General features: G+C 38.1%; 1 pseudogene; it reads left to right on the top strand.

Annotated features, from left to right (window-relative positions):
* The first annotated feature begins 7,751 nt into the window (after positions 1–7,751).
* Positions 7,752–22,121, top strand: LOC139709242 (uncharacterized; annotated as a pseudogene).
* Positions 22,122–22,290: the final 169 nt, after the last annotated feature.

Here is a 22,290-nt window from a genome sequence, read left to right as displayed (position 1 = left end):
AAGTGTACAATGGCATACAGTGTATTATGCCAAAAAAAAAAATATGCTTCCTGTGACACAAATAAAACATTTGCCATCTACCAAGTAGGAAAATTCTCAGCGTGCTTCTTACATTGTATATGTCCAAGACTTTCTCCCAAATGAGGTATACAAATGTACTGTGACCTATCCATTAGAAGTTGATTAGTTTTTGTTTTTTTTAATGTTCATTCATGTGGACTTCTACATCAGTGGCAAAATAAAAAAGAAAAAAATCCAAAGGAATATTACATATGATGTTGTTTTTGAAAAGCAGAATTCTATGTTGTTGTTTTTTTCCTGATGCAGATAGTCAGATGATGATGTGATATTAGACATTAGTTTATGAAGGTTTAGAAATCGATCTCACTGTCTTACGAATATGTCTCATTAAAGGGACTGGGGAGGAGTGTTGGAACCCAAAATGCAAAAGTACTATTTCATGAAGGGAAACAGGCAAAAACAAGGGCCAATGCCTATGAAAGGACTAAGCAATGAAAAAGAATCGATGAAAAATACGGCATTATGAAGATATCTATGATTTTGTGAAGAGCGTTACATGTAACGCTTGTCAAAATCACAGGGGGTCGGCTTAGAGGCTCTCCGTTCAAGTGTTGTTTTTGCCTCCCTCTTTTGTCCGATTTTGGCACAGCGTTGATGTATTGCCTTCTCCTCGGCGAAAAGCAAGCCCAAGATACATCGCCGCGATCGCGAGGCGAAACCCGGGTGCCTGTTCACTGGCTAGCGAGCGTTATCGGTGCATTTCCCGGGATCCGCCCGGCAGCTAGCTAGCACAGGCCCGCTTGAACTCTATCGGTGCATTTCCCGGCATCTGCCCGGCAGCTAGCTAGCACGGGTCCGCTCGAACTCTGCTGGCTGCGTATAGGCCTACTTACCGTACCACTCCATCCACACAACAATGGAGCCGCAGGAGGAGAGCGAGAGATCTGTCTCCAAGAAGAGGAAGACCATGAAAACCATTGACAGAGTATGGAGATGGCGACAGAAAAATAAAATGAAGTCAATCCCAATTCCCCTCAAGACACTAAGGGGCTGAACGACAGAGATGTCATTTCACTTCTGCTGGATCGGTAATAAATTTGTGAAACTCGGAAGACTTCATTCAGTTCAGTGTGAGTAACAGTTAACGTCAGTTAGGACCTACAATGTTAGTGTAACATTGCTGATAGAGATGTCACTTAGAGGATCTACACACACTATACTATTGTTATGAGTAGGCCTAGATTAGTAGTTTTGTTAGGTGTCCTATACCACACCCTAACATGTTTCTGTTACGGTCAACTAAAAGATATATCACAATTTGCCTGAGATTTTACTCACATGTGAAGTAAGGCTACATGCAGATTCACAAAGCCAAAGGTGTACCGGTATTCAGAATGCGATTGAGGTAGTACGGTAGGTATCCTAGACCAATGTTCTACCACTCCTAGTCCGAGGCCCTTTTTCTCTGCCAATATATTAGATAACTGGAATTTTTTTTTTTTTGCGTAATGACATAGGCCTATCCCAAATTTGGCTCAACAGTTCTCCTTTTTGAAATGTGCTTCTGGCAATTGCACAAAATCGCTGTTCACATTAAGAAATGGCACGCTAAAGTGTTTTGCATGTAAATACGCGAATTCCTATTTTACCATATTCTGGATTATGTTGCCCTATTCTACCTTCATGTTAAATTATGGGTCTCAAAATGTCGAAATAAGAAAGTTACGACACTCATCAGAACTGCCGTTTGTTACAAATCGGCGATAGGCGAGAAATCCAATTTTACGAAACGACACTGAATGAGTGAAAGTGTCAGTGAAGAGCTGCGTAGAGTGATCATCTGGTCACTCTCGCGGTTTTTACAAATAGTTTGTGGAGAGTCAACCGTGTATATGTTGTCACGGCAGCTATGATCGCGGACCAAAAACGTGAATTCACATGTTTGGTAAGGTACCAGGTACCTAATTATTGTCTCCGGTACACATGGCATTGCAAAAATGTTGATTGAAGTGTATCTATTGTGCGTATACATAAGTGGCTAATGGCGTATATGCATTGCAGAGCAGTTCACTCAGTCCCTAGTGTAGTGGTTAATGGTGTATGCTTTGTAACACAGTAGGTGCTAGTTGTTGAGAAAGGTCTGTCAGATATTATTGTGGCAAATGTGGGTATCTTTTGTAGGGCAACAGCCAGCATCACATTCAAGGACCATCCTGACTAGGCAGCTCAGTGAAGCCAGTGACATCCCCTCTCTTCAGTTGAGACCAGCCCTCCCAGCTACCGAGCTTGATGTCAGATGCCAGTGAAATTCCCTCTCGTCAGTTTCGACCAGCTACCCAGCTCGGTGAAGGCAGTGACATCCCCTTTCATCAGTTGAAACCAGCCCTCCTGGCTAACCAGCTTGATGAAGCCAGTGACATTCCCTCTCGTCAGTTTCGACCAGCTATACCCAGCTTGGTGAAGCCAGTGATGTCCCCTCTCATCAGTCGAGACCAGCCCTCCCAGCTACCCAGCTTGATGAAGCCAGTGACATCCCCTCTTGCCCATTGAAACCAGCCCTTGCACTGGTACAAAAGGTTTGTACCAACTGTCTTTAATTACCTGGTACATTTTGTTTTAATACACCTAGATCCAACAACTGTTTTGAACCTGCAAATGAAAATTAGTGTTGATATTTAGTAAACAAAACATCAATAAATTGTTCCATTTAACTCTGTGTTCTCAAACGATGCTGTTATTATTCTTGCTGTAATAATTGCTAACATTTTTTTTTTTTTTAACCCATAGCTGTGGTAGTGGTTAATAAGATTATGGTTGTCTTGATCATTACTTTTAGGGTTACAAGTTACATAGTTTGTACATTGCAGCCACTAGGCCTCCTATATGATTGTATGTGGAATTACAGACCCCCAAATCCCATGCATGTGGCTGGATTTAAAGACATAGGCCCTATATGAGGTTGTATACATAGGGCCTACTCTGTAGATGCACAATGAGAGGCTGAGGTCATCCCGACGTCATGTGCAGTGTCGACTCATCAAAAATTTGGCTAGGGTCTGTAGGTCTTATTTTCCTTTTTGCTATTTAACTTCTACAGTAGACAGTCTATTTCTAACATATTTCATGGAGTTTTCTCTGTTGCATATATGTGAGCACTACAAGATATAGCTACCTGGTAGACTCTACACTGAAATAAAAGGGATAGCAAGTTCTGTGACTAAATTTACAGAGTGGTGAAGAACTAATGCGACTATCCTAATTGTAAGTCAGTGTTAATGCCTTTCATTGTGTCTGATATACAGATGAACTCCTGTCCAGATGCCCCTGTGAAATGGAAAAGGACAAGTTCGTGAATGCCGTTGCCTTCTCCAATTAGTTGTGGAGGAAAATGCTACTCTGAGGAAAGGACTTGGGTCAGATTGAAGTGGATCAAAACCTGGTGAGAGTGCTGACAGATATTGATTTTATCAGAGCCTGGGCAGATGTTAGAAGATAACAGGTTAGATGATAAAGACGTCCCTTTGGCATGCATATTTGGGAATTTTTATGTAAATATCATAAATAAAGTGGGCTACTAAGTATTTTCATTGGACTTTCAGCATCTAACATAATTACTTTCTTCAGTACTAAACTTGTCATTGCTTGAATGTTAGTCATTAAAGAGAATATTTACTATGTGTAATACTGAATAGTTAATTGAGTCTATATGAGTAGTAAAATAATTTTTCATTGTAAATGTGTAGTAGTTACTATATTACCAACATTCAGTCATTAGATGAGAGATCAATAGAATGTGCTTGTTGGCCTCTATTGCAGTGGAACAGCTAGCATCACATCCAAGTGCCATCCCAGATATCCAGGTTGTTGAAGCCAGTGACACCCCCTCTCGCCAAATAAGACTGCCTCTTCTAGGCTACGCAGCTCAGCAAAACCTGTGACATCCATCTCGCCAGTGGAGACCAGCCCTCTCTGCCACCAAACTCATTGAAACCAGTGACATCCCCTCTCATCAATCAGAACCAGCCCTCCCAGCTACTTAGCTCCATGAAGCCAGTGACATCCCCTCTCATGTTCTTCTTTGTGGCTGGCAAATGTTTGAAAACTGAACTTGGATGACGTCAATATCATAATTATGTTGAGTGCATCCAAGTGATGGCAATGATAATAGCTCTGACACCAGCTCTTCCTGTAGGCCTACTGTCAATTTATGCCTTCATTGTGTATAATAGCAAAAGACATGTTAGTAATGAAAAAGCTGCACCTTTGTACCAGGATTGTTGGGGATTCTGATAAATGCACATTGAACATGAATAACATCAATTCCAATCATAGACCTACATTCATGTGATGGCAATACTAACTGATATGACACTACATTCATATTTCTGAACTCTCTATTTCTGTCTTTTCTGTGAGGTAACAACAAACATGTTAGTACTCAAATGTGTGAATCAGAATGAAACATTAAATTGATTGCATAGAAAATTTGTTCTTGCCCCATGTGGCAAGTAGGGAATATAAATCCTGTAAACTCCTAAACTGCATGTGCTTAAATTGTTACTGGAAACTGAAAGGGCTGCAATATCCAGCCACAAAGTGTTTTGTCCTTTTATTTTGTGTTTCCTAGGTGTTTCAGTGGTGAAAAGCTACAATTACTCCGTTACGATAAAATATTGCATCAGTGTTTTAAAGTGAACTTAAGCAGGGCTGTCATGCACAGCAGTGTACATCACTGAAAGGGCCTTTCACACATTCCATTATTGCTCTAATTGTTATTATTATTATTATTACTGCTACTATTGTTGTTATTGCTAATTTTTTTATTACTATCATCATCTTCATAATGATTATTATCCTCATCATCATTTATGTGATCACTGATATCATGCCATGTGTTACATTCAAGTGGCACAGCAGGTCCTACACAGTAGCATTGTCCATCAGCATTTTGGAAGACACTTTTTCAGCACATAATTTTGTGATAACTCTATCAAATCACATTATTATGAGGACAATATTTTTGTGGTAAATGGAGTTTGTGCCCTTGTAATATTCATGGCATCTATATTTTATAGCCAAAAAAAAGGTATGAATTTTGATAAACAAATGTGTTGGAAGTACTTCAAACAAGATGTTCAGTTTTCATTCACATAGATATAAAAATACATTGTAATATAACATTTTGGTAGGTCCCTACATGATGTTCTACTGATATAATTGTATACGCTAAAACCCTAAACTGAATGTGTTTTGACAATGCAATATGTAGAAGGTCTCCACACTGAAATAGTATAGTGTTCTTTGTACTTGAAGTCATTAAACCATTTGACATTGATTCTTGGACCTTCACTTAATTTTTTTTTTCCCTGCAAATGTGCAAGTTATTTGAAAGTGGTTGCATTTGTTAGGTTTTTTTAATTTACATGTTATATTATTGTTATCATAATTGTTCAATATGATAGGAGTATAATGTGTAGATGCCAAAATTGACTGATGACAGAATGCTGAGCAGTGTTTTTTTTTTTTTTTTTTTTTTTTTTTTTTTTTTTTTTTGCAAATGACTACCTTACCTGTGTAAATTGGCAATCTTTGCTATACAACTATTTCTATTATGACATTTCATATTTAAAAGATATAGGCCTACATGCAAGTCGTCAGCACAGATTTGTTATCTCTACATTGTATATCACATCACATTACTGTGAGAGCAGTTTCTACATGTAGCACATTTGCAATTAGAACCTGTGCTCATGATGCAACACCAAATGCAAATATTCATGCAAAGATAAAAGAAAATGTAAGGTCAGTGTACCCTGGTACACACAACTTCTAATGTAGGTCCCATGTACACATGCAATTTATATGTACACATGAAATTTGTATATGTATGCATGGTAGTATAACGTACAGTGTAAGTGTAGGGATTTACAAGTGTACTTTGAACCATTTATTATAAGTGTATCCCCCCTTCTGTTATAACAGGTACCACCCCTCTACACATAGATACGTCAACCCACACATACAGAAGTATTCACATTTACATTTATCCACGCATCCCACCTATCACAGACACACCACATATCATATGACATTTTCCATTCTTTCACTTCTCACCCATTGTTCCCTGTAATACTGAAATCACGGGTGCCTTGTAAATCACCCACGCCTACACACCATTTACATATTATGAATATTTAGTTTTAACCTGCTTTGTTTCCTTATTTGCATATTTTGTTATGTTGATTTTGTGTATGAATATTTGTTACAACCCACATTTACATTGTACATGTAAACCCATGCCAAATTATGTGTAGAATAAACTGGCTACAAGTTAGTTAGCCAGGGGACTCCTTCCAAGAAACACATGTGTGCTGCCCTAGTTTGCTTTAAGTGTGACGAGTGCTAGAGAGCTAAGCGAACCCGAGCCCTACATAAGAAATGTGTTAGATTTTTATTCACTGAAATATCAGAACAAGATATTTATACCTGTGTAGGTCTAATTGTTAAGCATCAATTTACCACTGAGAAAAAATGTGTTCTGATGATAAAAACCTAATCAGGGTTCTAGATAAAACTGAGTGAATGTTGTTGGCCTATGTGGAAGTAATTGACTTGAACAGATTATTCCTTGTGTCTTTTTGCCTTGTAGGTGAACAAGACATATTGCATCATGCGTGGTTGCATTGCATGATGAATAAGAAAATGTGTAAGGTAGCCTCAGAAATTGTTGGATTAGTTACGGTATTAGACTATTACAGGTGTCACATTATTCAGTCTAGAAGACTGAAAATGATCTGATTCCCAACATTTTTGTGTGTATCTGTGAAATACATAATTCCAATTAACCCTATTCATACAGAAAAAAGGTAGGCCTAAGCCATACCAATGACCAATTTTCTAACCTATTCAGTGCATGTGTCAGTTGTGAAGAAAATCATCCACAATAAATGTTACAACTAAGTCACATTTGAAATTACGAATACATGACAAGTTGTACCGGTAATAAAAATGAACTATTGGTTAGATCCAATGCAAGTTTAGATATAACATGGTACCTGGTACTTCTCTAGCCTACTTGTGTTTCAAATCTTTGAAGAACTGAAAAAAAAAAATGGGTTTGCCATGAAGATTGCATTTCTTGACAATGTGCATGAAAAGTTTAAGATATGTATTGAATTACATGTACATGTAATAACACAACCCGTTTGTGTTTCGTGTAATTGTAATCAATAATTGAGATTTCGTTGATTTTTTTTTCTACGTAGCCCGACCAGCTACCAGGTCACAGACGCCGTGCGAAGCACGGCAGCTAACTGCGTACTGGGCTGTGTCCTTACCCGGAAAAGTTTCTACGTACAGCTACAGGCACAGCCCAGTCGCTGTATAAATAGCCCGGCGTCTGGTCGGGCTACGTAGTACTGTACCGCGTTCACCTATCCTGCTTTCGGTACTCGTACTTCTCAATGAAGGATCTTGTAATGGAGTTTTAATGGCTTTTAGGATACGTAGCCTACCGAGTCTTCCGACGATAGAACTATCTCTCATAGTATCTTGGAAGAAGGACATGTGAGTCAGAATCGGAGGATCTAGGAGTCCTTTGATTTTAGGTTAGCGCTCTCATCAAATGAAAACACAACGCGAACTCATACACTCGTACACAGCATGCAAGATCGTACAGCTACAGCTAGCTCTCGAGCTTGAAGCACTGCACACTGTGTATGATGCGAGTTATGGCAAGTGAAGTGCGGCCAGCGCTCGCCGCCGCGCCCATAGGCACAGCCAGCCGTCAGAGCTAGCTTGCTCTAACTAACGTGCTCTAACTACTAGTACAGCTGTAGTTCCGCAGCTCACTTCGGCATGTTGGCTTGATTTCGCTGTAAGTTGGCTTGATGTCCGCAGTCAACAAGCAGTATTCCACAATTGAAATATGTATCGCCATCGTATCGAAGGATCTTTTTCCAGAAAAGTATGTTTTGTTTTTCGCTTTTTAAAACATTTGAGAAGATTTCGATTTCCAAGATATTTTGACACATGTTAAGTTACATATCTACCTTTCATTTTATACCCAAAACACCTTCTCTTTCGCATGTTTTGCACAACCGAACACTCCTCCCCAGTCCCTTTAAAGTGAATTTTGCAACTGATGCGTGTAGAATCCAGTGGTCTAGGCAGATGTGGAAGATTGTTGACCAGTACATATTTCGTGGAATTATGAGGGTTCATGTTTCCATGTACAGTACATGTTTGCATTCAAATCCATGAACTCACTGCATGCCACACATGTCTACAGGACTGTACAGAGGAGCTATGATTATCATTTTAAATAATACACTGTAAACTACATTTTATCTGCCCCACAGCTGTATTACATACTGTAGGTCCTGACAGAGCAGCTTTTGTTTCTTGACCTAATAGATTGTCTCTGTTCTATCAAACTTTATATCCCCACAGCCCCCACTCGGTGTGGTGTGCCCTGGTTACAAGCGTGTGAAGGCTTTCCCAGACTTCCCAGACGTCTTTTCTGTGGATGTGGAGTCTGTGATTCCAAAGTACCATGTGACTCACTTTACAAGGGTGTGTATATTACTGGCTTTTCAATTTAATGCTGAAGACATAATCATTACATTTAGTCTGTTATTTGGGTCCAGGCGATCTCTAAGACAGAGCTGCTCACTAACTTGTTTTGTTTTGTTTTTGTGTTTTTCTTCTGGTCCGACCTGTCTGTTGGACCAGTAAGTACCCAATTTTTCCATGTTTTACTCGTCTATTCCTTAAAAAGTTACTGGTCTGATAGTGATTTTTACTAATCACAGACTTTCGGACCAGTGCTAGTGTGCAGTGTTGTCTAAGATTCTATATTATTTATGTGATGTTGGACTGATGTGACATTATAAATAGTGCACTGGTAATGAGAAGTTGAGCAACTGGATTTTAAAGTTGTATGCAGTAGGAATAGCATTACACATTATAGCTGTATAACCCTGTTTGGGTCGATAACTAGCACATGTATCTTTTCTGTTGGAAGGTTTCTGCAAAACTTGGCTATATTGTGAGTTCTAGACAAATCCACTTTAGTCTTGTTTGTATAACTGTACAATGTGATGGCCTCCCATGAATGCTATTGTGATACAGAGGGGGATTAAAGGAGATAGGTAATCTGTACTCATTGTTTGTGTAAGGACATCTGGGCTAACTGCAGTTCTAAATAAGTAAACCTCAAGGAGGCTTTATTCTTTTTATTAATACCTTGTAAAAAGAAGAAATAAAAAGAGAAAGGAAAAGAAGCCAAAAAGAAGAGGGGTCAGGTGTTAAGCCATTGAAGATCATAATGACATGAACAATCAGATGTCTATCAGTCTTTTGCATGTCATTATTTTGAAACAACAGGATAGTTTCAGAAATTAATCACAATTCATATCTAGAGGTGCCCTGATGAACTAATTAAGAAGCTATGCAAAATGCATTTTCTGCAGTGCACAGCTAGCCAAGAGGAACCTTTGCTGTTATGAAACTCCTGTCATACATTGAGTAACTGTTCATGAAATGTGAAAATCTTATTCTACTAATTCTCTAACATGGGACACCATGCATTATGGGGATCACTGTGTTGTTACACATGTCCAGATATGGTTTTCAGTCCGTAGCAGAGAAATTATTCCTGCTGTCTGTCTCCTGAGTTCTTTCAGAGTCAGATATTGGTGTGCTTTACACTTTATGTCTTTGTAATTTTCTTCTTGATGACAGGCAGCTGTGTGTTTCTCATCTTATTATCAAAAAGTGTGTGTAGATATATTATGACAAAGTGGTTAATCCTCCCACAAGGGTAAATATTTAAATTTTATCTTTAAATCTTTTCTTGTTTTGTTGAATTGTTGTGTGTCTTGTTGGGGATATATAGGAACATTACAGCTACAAAGCCAAGCTGGTTGCCTACATGTATCAGCCATGGGAAAATAATCAGAATGGAACGACGATCAGAGAGGTGCACGACTTTAATGCAGGTTTGTACTTGAAAGAACAACAAAACAAAACAAGTAATAAAAACCAAAGCCAAGAACATGATGGGGGGGGGGGGGATCTTGACCTTAAGCTTCACAAGTAGTACAATCAATCAAAACAGAAGGGGGTGCACGTACATACAGGTGACCGTTGCATAAATGTTGGCACCCAAGTTCGCTGTATTATACACTTGTATATCAGTTATAAGATGTTAGTATCACCCATGTCTGCATAATCATGGCCATAAAGGTCTTACGTGTACTACCTTATAAAGTGTCATTTGAGGAAACTTATCGGTAACAGCAGATTAAAACAAAAACATTTCCTTGATATAAAATTTCATATTTTATGAAAGGTACACAGATACTGACATACATGTATGGTTGATATAATTCCCTTCGTTTTGAAACAGTAACGGTACCGTAAGGTTTTTTTGTTTTGCTTTGGTTTGTTTTCGGTTTTTTCACTATCCTAGAAAAATGAAAAAGTGTGTAAATTTCTTGTTTGCATTTTGTGTATGCATGAAATCACAATGTGTAGTCTCCTCATCCAGCAAGGGCACCACCAAGACTTTGATAAATTGCCTTTGTGATAGGTGTATTAAGTGTGAAGTATCTGTTAAATTCTTTGACAACTGATGGAGCAACCTAACCCCACCTAGATGATATAGAGGTATTATGAAGGAAGAGATTTTAACTGATCTGGTGAATAAGCTTTGTTATATCTATTACAGGACTCTCGTACATCATCATACATTTAGAGGGTATACAGGTATTAAAAAAAAAAATAAGAGAGATAAATTGACTTGGTGAGTAACCTTTTCTTTGATATACATGTATCTATTGCAGGACTGTCATACACCATCAACTATGAAACGGAGAAATGCAGTGTTGGGCCAATCCCTGTGCATTCTTACTTCCGGGATGCCGAGTCCTTGGATGGCAAACATGTCTTTCTCCGATCACCCTACAGCTTCATCCTGCATGACAACTCCAACTGGATCTATGAAGGCAATGTACGCAATGCAGAAATGACCGCTTCTCCGTTTGTCGACAAGTTCTCTTTACGGTTTCTGTCATGACTGAAGCCAGAGGGCTTTTTACACAAGAGGCATGGTCAGACTGGCAAAAGATTGCGAAGTTTTAGATCACAATCTTTAATATCTGGGCAGTTTTGCCAGAGTGACTGCAAACTTCTCGCGAAACTTCCCACTCTAACTAGGGATTTTCCCCTCACCCCCGTCAAACTTCTCGATATGTTTGCGGGCATTGTCTCCGAAGCGTGAGGCCATTGTCATGTACAGATGTGCATTGTTACGTCGTTATCACTAGCCGTCAAACGACATGCTCTTTCTTCTTTCTGGCGTGCGCGTACAAATGACCCAAACGTCGCGATCTTAATCTTCTTGATATTTTGCCAGTCTCACCGTGTCTAAAGAAATGCTTGTAAAGCACATGAATTTAGCCACAGCATGTGCATAAAATTTAACTGCATGATGAAAGAGTCCTGTGTCCAACAGATCAAACCATTGATTTTGTATTTAGAATAGTTACCTTTTTCTGTGGTACTGTGTGTATGGTATAATACAACAGTTCAGGAATTTTTGGAACATTTTGTGTGAGCTGAACTTGGCAATTCAAGGTAATGTTTGTTTGTTTGTTTTTTCTCTCTCTCTCCAAAGACCACAATTCGCGACATTGAAGCCGAGGCCTGGATCACTCAGAGCTCACGTTCCAATGGTACCCACTCCTGGAACGGCACCATGGAATACTTCTTTGCAAGGGTCAGTCCAATATTGTTCTCAGACAGATTGTTATCTTTTATGCTTCTGCAATATGTGTATCTTTTGCTTTTATTGCTATAGGGTTGTGTCTTTGTTTTCCAGCTGTGTGTACCTCAATTGAAATATTCAAGAACCATTCACAGAATATTTCCTTACTTTTCTGTTTGATTTTCAATGAGGTCTTTGATAGTCAGTGCCACATTATTTTTCTGAAGTTGTGAAAAAAAAACAGTATTTTGTGAAAGACCTATGGCATGAATCATTTCCTTAATGGGGTTACCATTAGACCCTTTATGAACTGCTAAATATTGTCAAATTCAAAATATGATCTAAATTCTTGAATAGAGATGTATGCTATATTGTTCCAAAGATCATTCAAGAAAATGAGTGTTCATTGTAACTCTGAAAAGATTGTGGTATTTTGATACTTACATTGTCAGTGCTATCATTGCATCAGAGTAATACAGGGCCACTAGCTACAGTATTATCCCTCTTGTCTATACCAACGAAAAGTTAATGAATGTGCATTTACTGGAAAGTATTGGGCGTTTGCCTGAATCCTAGTTGAACAGCAAGTGAAATAATATCATATGCCCTGTTGTATTGTATATATTCAGTGTTCTCTATTTCAAGTTGATGACCTCTCCTTCCTCGTGTGAACATTGCTACTAATACATACTGTAATATTCATATGTGACCCTGCACCTCAAAACAAACAAAAAGTCGCCAGACATGAATTTTTTGTTAAGACCATATTCTGAAAGAGCAGACTTTAAGCTTCAAAGTGATGTATAACTCAAATCAAATGGACTCTCCTAACCTATCTAAATATTGGAAAGAAAGCACAGACTCAGGAAAAGTGGGAACTGAGAAAAGAGGCTCTGAAGTACAATGTCTATTCAAGCACTTAATCTTTACCAAACCGTGCTGGCTGTGCGATGAATGGGACAAAAACAGGAAGTAAACCACCAGAGTAACAACAATGAAGGGATTATCAGATTAAACTGAAATTAGGCATGCCTCATTAACACATTCTGTCCATAATTAATGCCAATTTTCAAAGTACATGTAGTAGCACTATCCTTTCAAAAGTTATTAGAGTTGAAAGTGAAGAGTGTGGACAAGGATTTTTCAGAAATGAAAAAGGGATTCTAAAGACACACCTAATCACACTATTCTACCAAAAATTTCCGAGATAAACTGCTAAAAAAAACACACTTTCCTGCCCGTTTTATGATATCAAATTTTAGCAAAATGTAAAAGAAGACCCGCTCTTTCAGAAAATATGAAAAAGTCAAGTTCTGCTAGGTTGACCCATTTCACTTATTTTCAGTCCTCACGCAAAATCAGTGTGTGCGACTTTATGTTCGTTTTGAGGTGCACGGTCACATATGTAACATACAACAGTTGTACATCCATGTCTTCTTGTGAATGTAGCATTGGTGTATGGTACAAGTGTATTTCTGTCCTAGCATGTTCCATTATGCATTCATGCTTAACTTACAATACATCTGTGATAAATAGTTTATGCGCTGAACATGTAATTGTATACATTAGATCTTTTTTTATTGGTTCACTTAGGAGATTGATGATAGCGTGTCAATGGTGTATGGTGTAATACGTTTACTGTGTGACATATAATCTAAATCCCTCCTACACTAGTTTTCTTTCACTCCTGAGTCAATTTGATTTTTCAACATGTTTAAAGTTAATAAAGGAGACTGTCACTACATCTTCTTACTTTGATGTCAGTTTTCATTCTATTAAAAAAATTGTATCTCTATAGATTTCTAACATGTTGAAAAAATAAAGTTGACTCGTTGGTATAGGACAAGAGGGATAATACTGTAGCTAGTGGCCCTGTATTACTCTGATGCAATGATAGCATTGACGATATTACTATTACATATCATCGGTTGAGAATGATAAGGGCGTTAAGTGACCACAAAAGCCATAGTGTTCGAGACAACTTAACGCCCTTCTCATTCTCAACAGACGATATCACAATTGCCACATCACTGTGTGTCAGAATTCTTTGCTCTCTCTTTGCTTATTCTGGTTACATTATTTACAACACGACTAAAAACTGCTGCTTTTTTAGAGTATCAAGGGAATCGATGTGCTACTGCTAGCTGATTGAGCAATGTGTTTATCTGGTGCTCTGGAACCTAATCATTGCGAGGTCAAATATGGCATTCATATGGCTATTATATTGGCATATCATTGGTAGTGTGATGTGAATGTCTCACGTCGTGTATCCTAGCAATAAACTAATTACAATGCTTTATGAAGTATCGAATTGGTACAATGTTCCACACTTTCTTTTTTCTTTCATCATCTTTTACACTCATCGAACACACTTCCATTCAGTGTTATTTCTCTTTCCTCAATGTTCCAAAATTAATCACCATCAGAGATATAATGTCAGCAGTATTGTACCCAGGAAGCACTAATGCCAAAACCATCCAAGGGAAGTTTGATACTTGGTGTAGTTGTCTTGCATAGTAAATATAAAGGTCACTGTGTTCTTGACAACTATTTCTACCTAACCTCTTCTTTCTAATGGTGCAGTGTATGTCACTAGCTCTAATCTCTCCTTGCACACTGACTCCAACATGATGTGGGACTATCTAGCCTGCACTTCTCCAAGGTACTTTACTCTTTCTTGGTACAGTATTTGATACCTCTTCTCTTCTGCATCATCTCAATGTGATTGTGAACATTTCTCTATTCTATTTATCTAATTTTTCAAAGTTTTCTAAATACCTCTCTTTGGTATTTGTACACTGACAATTATACATGCAATTTAACCTAACCCAGTGTGATATGGAGACCTATGGCCTTTACATTGTTCTTGTGTATAGGGTTGGCTAATTGATGTATAATATAAACCATCTCTTAATAATTGTAAAAATGATTTATTGCTATAAAATAGATTTTGGCTATGTAAATGATTTTATTCATACCTGTTTTATCAGAAATAATTAAACACTGAAAAAGGGAGGGAGGATGAAGGAATGAAAAATGTAAAAAAAAAAAAAATGTAATCATACTACAGTTGTATGTACTGAAAGTTAATTATACGTACCAACATGGATGTAAGTATGTGGGAGTGTTTCAAATATTTATTGCAAACTATTCATTTCAGTGGACAAATCATCGTTAAAGCCAGTTGTTGAGATAGTTAAATTTGAAGTAAAATTATTTTTTGTTGTTTACTGATGCCAGAAAAGTATGAATTGATTTTACATCACTCTGCAGGGTAACTGGTCTGGTGATAACTCTCATGGTAATAGAGTGCATCAGATGCCATTGAAATTGAACTACCAAGGCAAGTGGATGGTAAGACATATTTTGGTCTATTTTTCCTTTTTCTTTTTCCTTTTTTTTCCTGATATCCTCATCTTAAGCCGTTGAGGACGAGTCCCGAGTATACTCGGGCAAGTGTCTACGGGAAAGCATGTTGTAGCAAAATCAAACCGTCCTCAACGGGTTAAAAGGATGGATTTGTTTGCTGAGATGGGGCTTAAGGTTAGTGCTTGATAATGAAAAACTACTTGCGAAATAAAAAAAGAGCATACAAGTGTAAGAGAAATTCAAAGTTTATTTTATGAAAATTGGCTCTGACATTGCCGAGGTACAGTATCAAGAGCAAAGTGGTCCTAACATAGGGTGGGACCCATTTTTCTGTAAAGAACCGCAACCAAAACTATACCGTCCCTTTGATATTGAATGCATTCTGTGTGAACATTCTTGCAACAATTACCCCCATGAAATATCTTCATGCTCAGCTGTACATACTGTAATGTCTACTCACAAATTTTCACATCAAACTATAGAACCTAAAGCTCATCAACAACCAATACCCTAACCCTAAATAGTACTTGGAGAAAATGAGATCGAAGGAGCAATTCTTGCAGGAGCGATTATCATGTCCCCTCACTAGACATGCTATGGTTGTTTGCTTGTGTGTTTGTTTGTGCTGTGTTTATTCTGTATACGAGTGCATTGTCGTTATTCTTTGTATGTTTCCATTATAGACTGAAACTAGAATATTCCCTTTTTCTATACTTTCAATGCATGTAGTGTAGACGAGAACTTTTGCGTGCATTTTAATTTCGTGAGTCTTGACTCCCCTGAAATTTGCAAAATTAAAATACATGCAAACAATCCTTGTTTTACAGTAAACATATCATATGCCCAGGCTTTTTCCGAACTTCTTCATCAGCATTGAAAATTTTGGTATTGTACAAAGCCATCAGAACTTGAGATACATGTACTTTGATGTAGATTAGGAAGCTCACTCAGGTGTAACAATATGTTGTGTGTCTCAGTCCAACATGAAGATCATTACAACACAAAGGGGATCTTGAGTCATTGACAGTTAATTCCTAGACATCTGTGCCAATCTGGAAAAGCACACAAAAGCAATAAAAATACAGAAAACAAAAACAAAAAACAAAACAAACACTCGAGCATGTGTGCCAATCATTGAACAAAGTGCAATATTAGGGCTACATATTGGTGTTCTGTGTATCATACCCCATAATAAGAATACTGCAGTTGTCTAATCTCCCAGTTAAACTGTAATTTTCTCTAAAATATTGTTTTTCCTTGAAGGAAAATGGAGAGGAGCACCACTGGGAAATGCATCAGAGCATGTTCCACTTTTCCTACTTCATTCCTGGGTTTGTCTTTGACGTCCACACTTGTTTTGATGAGTCGGACAGCAAGTATGCGTCTGTGGACATTCTTGGCCAAGGTAGGAAGGCCTTGTAGTGAGAGAAAAAAAAAATGTTGTTTCAAGAAGTTTTGGATGCAAGAGGTCCATTTGATGAAAGGGTAACTCTAGCAGTAGATGTAATTAGGTGCAATTATTATGTTTGTTGTGACTGCAGTCAAGATCAATGAGGTTAACGCTCTTATAGTAATTGCCATTATGACAGTTTACTACTACAGTGCACTACTGTTATAACAAACACAGTTATACCAAATTCTAGTTACAATGAAGTAACTATTCAGGCCGCAGCATTATCCGCTCTATGTCTTTAATTGTTTCTTTGTTCAGTTATAACAAAATTTTGATATATCTGTCAATCCCGAGGACTTCGTTGTAACAGGAGTCCACTGTATTGCAAAGTTATTTTATCAAATATTATGTCTCATGTGTTTCTGAGCAATGATTCATGAAGAGAGATGTCTATTTTCAGTGCCTCTGTGCTAGGATTTTGCTGTAATGACAGTTACATTGACAGCAGCTAGAACTGACTGATGAGCATATAAGAGCTTATGTTACTTTGAGGTAATCATGAATACTGTAAAAGTGGATATTTTCACACGACTAAATTTTTGCTCGGCCAGGTAAGAGGGTAAGAAGAATTTCGCTGGTTTTTAATTCCGCGAAATCAAGACATCAACTACTGGAACATATGGCAAGCAAAAATATCTAAGTGCTTTTATTTTTGCACGAGTTTCTGGTTGTGCAAAATGCACAAAAACTTCAACACAGCAAAAATTTCCACATTTACAGTGTAGTTTGCTTTATAGGAACAACATTCAAAATCACGGTAAAATCTGACAGTGTAGCTACGGAAATGGAGATCTCCTTTTGGATGGACACAGTTTAGGAACGAGTCAATAGACCCTTATAAAGTCAAAGCCCTTTTCAGAAGTGATATTCTTGGATGTTTGTACAGTACTTCAGTTTGTTGTTCATGAAGGCCTTCCTATTTTGATGAGTAACATATCATTTCTAATACTGGAAAAAAAAAAAGGATCAGACCAAGACTGATACATCTTTTCTTGGTGTTTTTTTTTTTCTCTGTCTCTCTTAGTTGTGATGCAAAATTTGCATATTGTTATGCTTACGTGTATGTTTGCATGCACATCATTTGTGTGTACATGTGTTTGTGTATTTAATATTGTGATATTAACCAATCATGTTTTCTCTTTCATCAGACAACTATGAAAACTATGTGGTGAACAACTCACATACCTTCTACAGTGCTGCCCAGCATGCCTTGGCCAATGCTTCGGGTCTTCCAGCTAGCCGCATTGCAAACGTCTATGTGAGTAACTCTTTCATTCCTTGCAACTGATTGACAAATTGCCTTACATCGACGTAAATAAGCACTAACTTAATCAGTGTTTTAGTAGTAGCCATGATGAAAAATCATGAGTGACATTCCTGTTATTCAATTCATTGTCCATTGCACGTTTAACTGTTTGATCAAAATTGTTGAATAGTCCATGCTGTAGCTCACTCCTCAAAGTCTGATACGTATACCAAATAGCCACCCTCTACTTCATGATCATGATCATTAGCTTACTTTTCTTGGTTTATTAAAAATTTCCGTATGACAAAGCATGCATGCGCACACAGATGGCATGTGTTTGTATATTTTCATGGATTTTTTTTGAATCAAGAGATATTTGCATAATTGGCATCATTGCAAAGAGTTGCCCTTTACATTGTTCAGCAAGATGCAGTTCTCATATTTATGGTCACACAGTTAAGTGTCATGTACAGTGTAATATAATATGTATCCTTGTACTCTTGTAAGATCATGTCCACCATCACATTTTTTACAAGTGGGATGGGGTGGGGGAGTATAATTTCTGCTACCACTTGCAGGTTTCATCAGCTGACAAGCTAAAAAAAAAAGACATGAGAGAGGCCTCCAGCAGCAGGCTTGCCATCCCAGTTGGGCCGGTCCTAAAGAGGGGAAAAAAATGTACATCTGTGAATTGTTCAAGGAAATAATTGAGATGCACCAAAGATGTGCCTTTCAAGTCTATGAGAGCGCTTTATGGGGAAATTGTTGCAATTTTATCCATGAGACAAACATTAATCGTAGATACTGATAATATGATGTGCTTTCCAAAAAATATTAATTACAGAGTTTTCAACATTTCTTCGAATAGTTTTTGATGCAATAATGATTTCAAAATTATGACAATAATTGTACATGTACACTTCACTATGTGCCTATTAAAACATGATTTTGAAAAAAAGTAAAGAGAGAGAGAAAAAAAAGTGAAGATATATATGGACTAACCTAATATCCCGATGAGGCACCTTACATTGTAGCTAAATAAAGTAATGCTATATTCTTGTATATAACCATTATTTGTTTTATAACACACACAGGCTGTGGAAGGTGATGAAGACATCCTCACCATCTACTTTGAGATGCTTGGCTTGCCTAAAGTGCAGGGCAATGCAGTCAATGTTACTAAGCAACCACGCCTAGGTGATGCTGTAGCCAAGCTGGAGGAGCGTGTCCTGGATGCCTCCAACCTCCTCACCATCGAGTTCACCAAGGATGGCAAGGTGAGAATCCGTCATCATCTATGATAGGTTACTTTCTACCTCTCCCTGGCTGTGTAGCTAGTATTTGTGACCGTGCACCTCAAAACGAACATAAAGTCGCACACACTGATTTTGCGTGAGGACTGAAAATAAGTGAAATGGGTCAACTTAGCCGAACTTGACTTTTTCATATTTTCTGAAAGAGCAGGTCTTCTTTTACATTATGGTAAAATTTGGTATCATAAAACGGGCAGGAAAGTGTTTTTTTTTTAGCCATTTATCTCGAACATTTTTGGTAGAATAGTGTGATTAGACGTGTCTTTAGAATCCCTTTTTCCTTTCTGAAAAACCTTGTCCACACTCTTCACTTTCAACTCTAATAACTTTCGAAAGGACAGTGCTACTGCTTTGAAAGTTGCCATTAATTATGGACAGAATGTGTTAATGAGGCATGCTTAATTTCAGTTTAATCTGATAATCCCTTCATTGTTGTTACTCTGGTGGTTTACTTCCTGTTTTTTGTCCCATTCATCTCGCAGCCAGCGCGGTTTTAAAGATTAAGCGCTTGAATAGACACTGATTTCAGAGCCTCTTTTCTCAGTTCACACTTTTCCTGAGTTTGTGCTTTTTTTCCAATATCTAGATAGGTTAGGAGAGTCCATTTGATTTGAGTTATACATCATTTTAAAGCTTAAAGGGTGTGTACAGTTCTGGTTGAGGTGAGGATTTGGCTTTTAACGTTTTGCGAGATATTCAGAAACCACTCTATGAGATGTCAAAGAGCATGCAATTCTAAGGGGTATCAAAAGTTTATTTGATGAAAATCGGTTTTGAAGTGGCCAAGATATCCAAAAGCAAGGTGAAACAAAGATATCCTAATAAAGTTGTGGCCTGTAGTCTTTTATTATTATCACCTTTTGGATATCTCAGCCATTTGAAAACCAATTTTCATCAAATAAACATTGAATCCTTCTTAAAATGACATGCTCTTTCATATTTCATAAGAGGTTTCTCATTATCTCACTTAGGAATGTAAAAAATATGAATCCCCACCTCAACCAGTACTGTACAGTCTGCTCTTGTAGATTATGGTCTTGACTAAAAATTTATGTCTGGCGACTTTTTGTTTGTTTTGAGGTGCAGGGTCACATTTGACTGTCATGATGATTTGTCACCTGCCCGTCATCGTGCATGCTGAGACATGGACGGAGGATTTTATCCCTTTGTTTTTTCGGATTTTGCCAATCTCGTGAATGTGTTTTTGGGAGTAAATGGGTCCCAGACACTAGAACTGTATCCTACAATTCGGTAAACTAGTGTTTTTTGCATGCAGTTGTCGAGCATCGAATTATGGATTTGTCGGCATCGCGGGTCTCGGTGAAAGAGAAATTTTGCCTTGCGGCTTTATTCCAAAATGTTCGTATGGTAGGGTGTTTTGTGATATAATTGAACTGATGCAAGCACGGCTCGGTAGAAGACTAAGCGCCCGAGAAGACCCTATACTTCAGAGCCTCTTTTCTCTGTACACACTTTTCCTGAATCAATGTCCTTTCTTTGTCCTATCTAGAGAGTCCATTTCAGTTGCGTTGTGTATCAGTATAAAGCTAAAAGTCTGCTCTTTTGGAATCTGCTCTTAGCTGAAAATCCATGTCTGGTGAATTTGTCGGTTTTGTGATGCAGGGTTACATACTAATGCTCTCTCTCTCTCTCTCTCTCTCTCTCTCTCTGCCTGCTATGTAGGAAGTAATTCTGGCCGTCTATCCAGCCTCTCTGAGATTTGACTTCCATCGTGAAGAACAAGAGACACACGAGGGCCTCAGTGTTGGTGAGTGATTAGGAGTTTGTTCCAGTAGCAGAGCAAGTCTGTGAATCAAAGAGCTTTTTGCTGTATATTCCAAGGAGAAGTTTGGAAAGAAAGCAATTAATGAGGGAAAAAAGCCAAACCTGGGGGTATCTTCTACCCAGTGACTAATCAATGTGTCATATTTCCATACATTTCTGAGTATACTCAAATTGAAAATCAAAAGAAGTTTCATATCACATTGGAGATCATATCTATTACTATACACTCCAGTAGGCAGTGCTGTACGTAATAATCATGGTAGGCTTGAATGTACAAACACAGGCATATGTATGTGTGACTATTCTTTCCATTTTTGAATATTAAGAAGGCAGTGATTTGACCATCTAAAATTCTCATTACAATGTGATTTACTGTATTTGCCATATCGTCGCTGGGGCGATAAGACCTCGTACAAAATGTCCAATGTTCAGGAGAGCCAAAAAACATGCCGGCCAAAGCACTGTGGCGAATGGGATAGCCTTTCCTTTGGCATGCCGTGTTGGCTTCATTTTTGGAGTAAGACAGTTGGGGTTTGGACAGGACATCACTTAGCCCATTATTTGACCAATAATCCAAAAAAGTCATTTTCACCAAAATTGCAGATACAAGGTCTTATCACCCCAGCGATGATATGTTTGGCGAGTCTAAATTTTGGCAAATTGGGCCTGCCCGATGATTTTTGCGAGTGATTAGATTCGCGATCGTGGGGTGCTGTATTGATCCATGAAAAGTATACGTGTGTGTCACATTCGTATTGGGATCAGAGTCATTATTTGTGCATATGGTACATTGTATCTGTAATTTCGCGAATAGCACTGGACTTGCAAAATTTGCAAAATATTGAGTGTATGCAATAGTAAATCTCTCGCATTCACCAACTCTGTTTCTACTTCACACCACAGGTGCAGCCGCGGGCTTGGCTGTCGGGATGTTGTTGCTAGGTGTGGCCCTGGCAACCATCATTGCGGTTTTCTACATCCGGCGAGTCATGGCTCCACCTGTCCCTTATGGCGTCCAGAGTTAAGGAGCTCAATGAACCTCCCCACCCAATATACCTGTCAGCTTAATACAAGTGTGTGCATTTCATTTCAAGCTGCAGTTATCACCACCAAGAAAAGTATGATAAGAGTACAATTACGGAATATCTCCAAGTCTTCAAGCTGCAATTATCACCATTGAGAGAATGATGTTAAGAGTACAATTTAAGCAATATTTCCAAGTCTTCATTTCAATGCTTCCCACAAACACATCCAATCTTTCATAATATGAAGTTTAATAGCAACCATCATTTAAAGAACAATACAGGTAATTCCAATTATAAATCAAGTCATG

The sequence above is a fragment of the Diadema antillarum genome, unplaced genomic scaffold, assembly GCF_040938485.1.
Source record: "Diadema antillarum isolate AM-2024a unplaced genomic scaffold, OU_Dant_1.0 seq00001417_RagTag, whole genome shotgun sequence".
Taxonomy (NCBI): domain Eukaryota; kingdom Metazoa; phylum Echinodermata; class Echinoidea; order Diadematoida; family Diadematidae; genus Diadema; species Diadema antillarum.
Note: the sequence above shows the minus strand (reverse complement) of the source record. Positions and strands in the feature narration are given on the sequence as shown.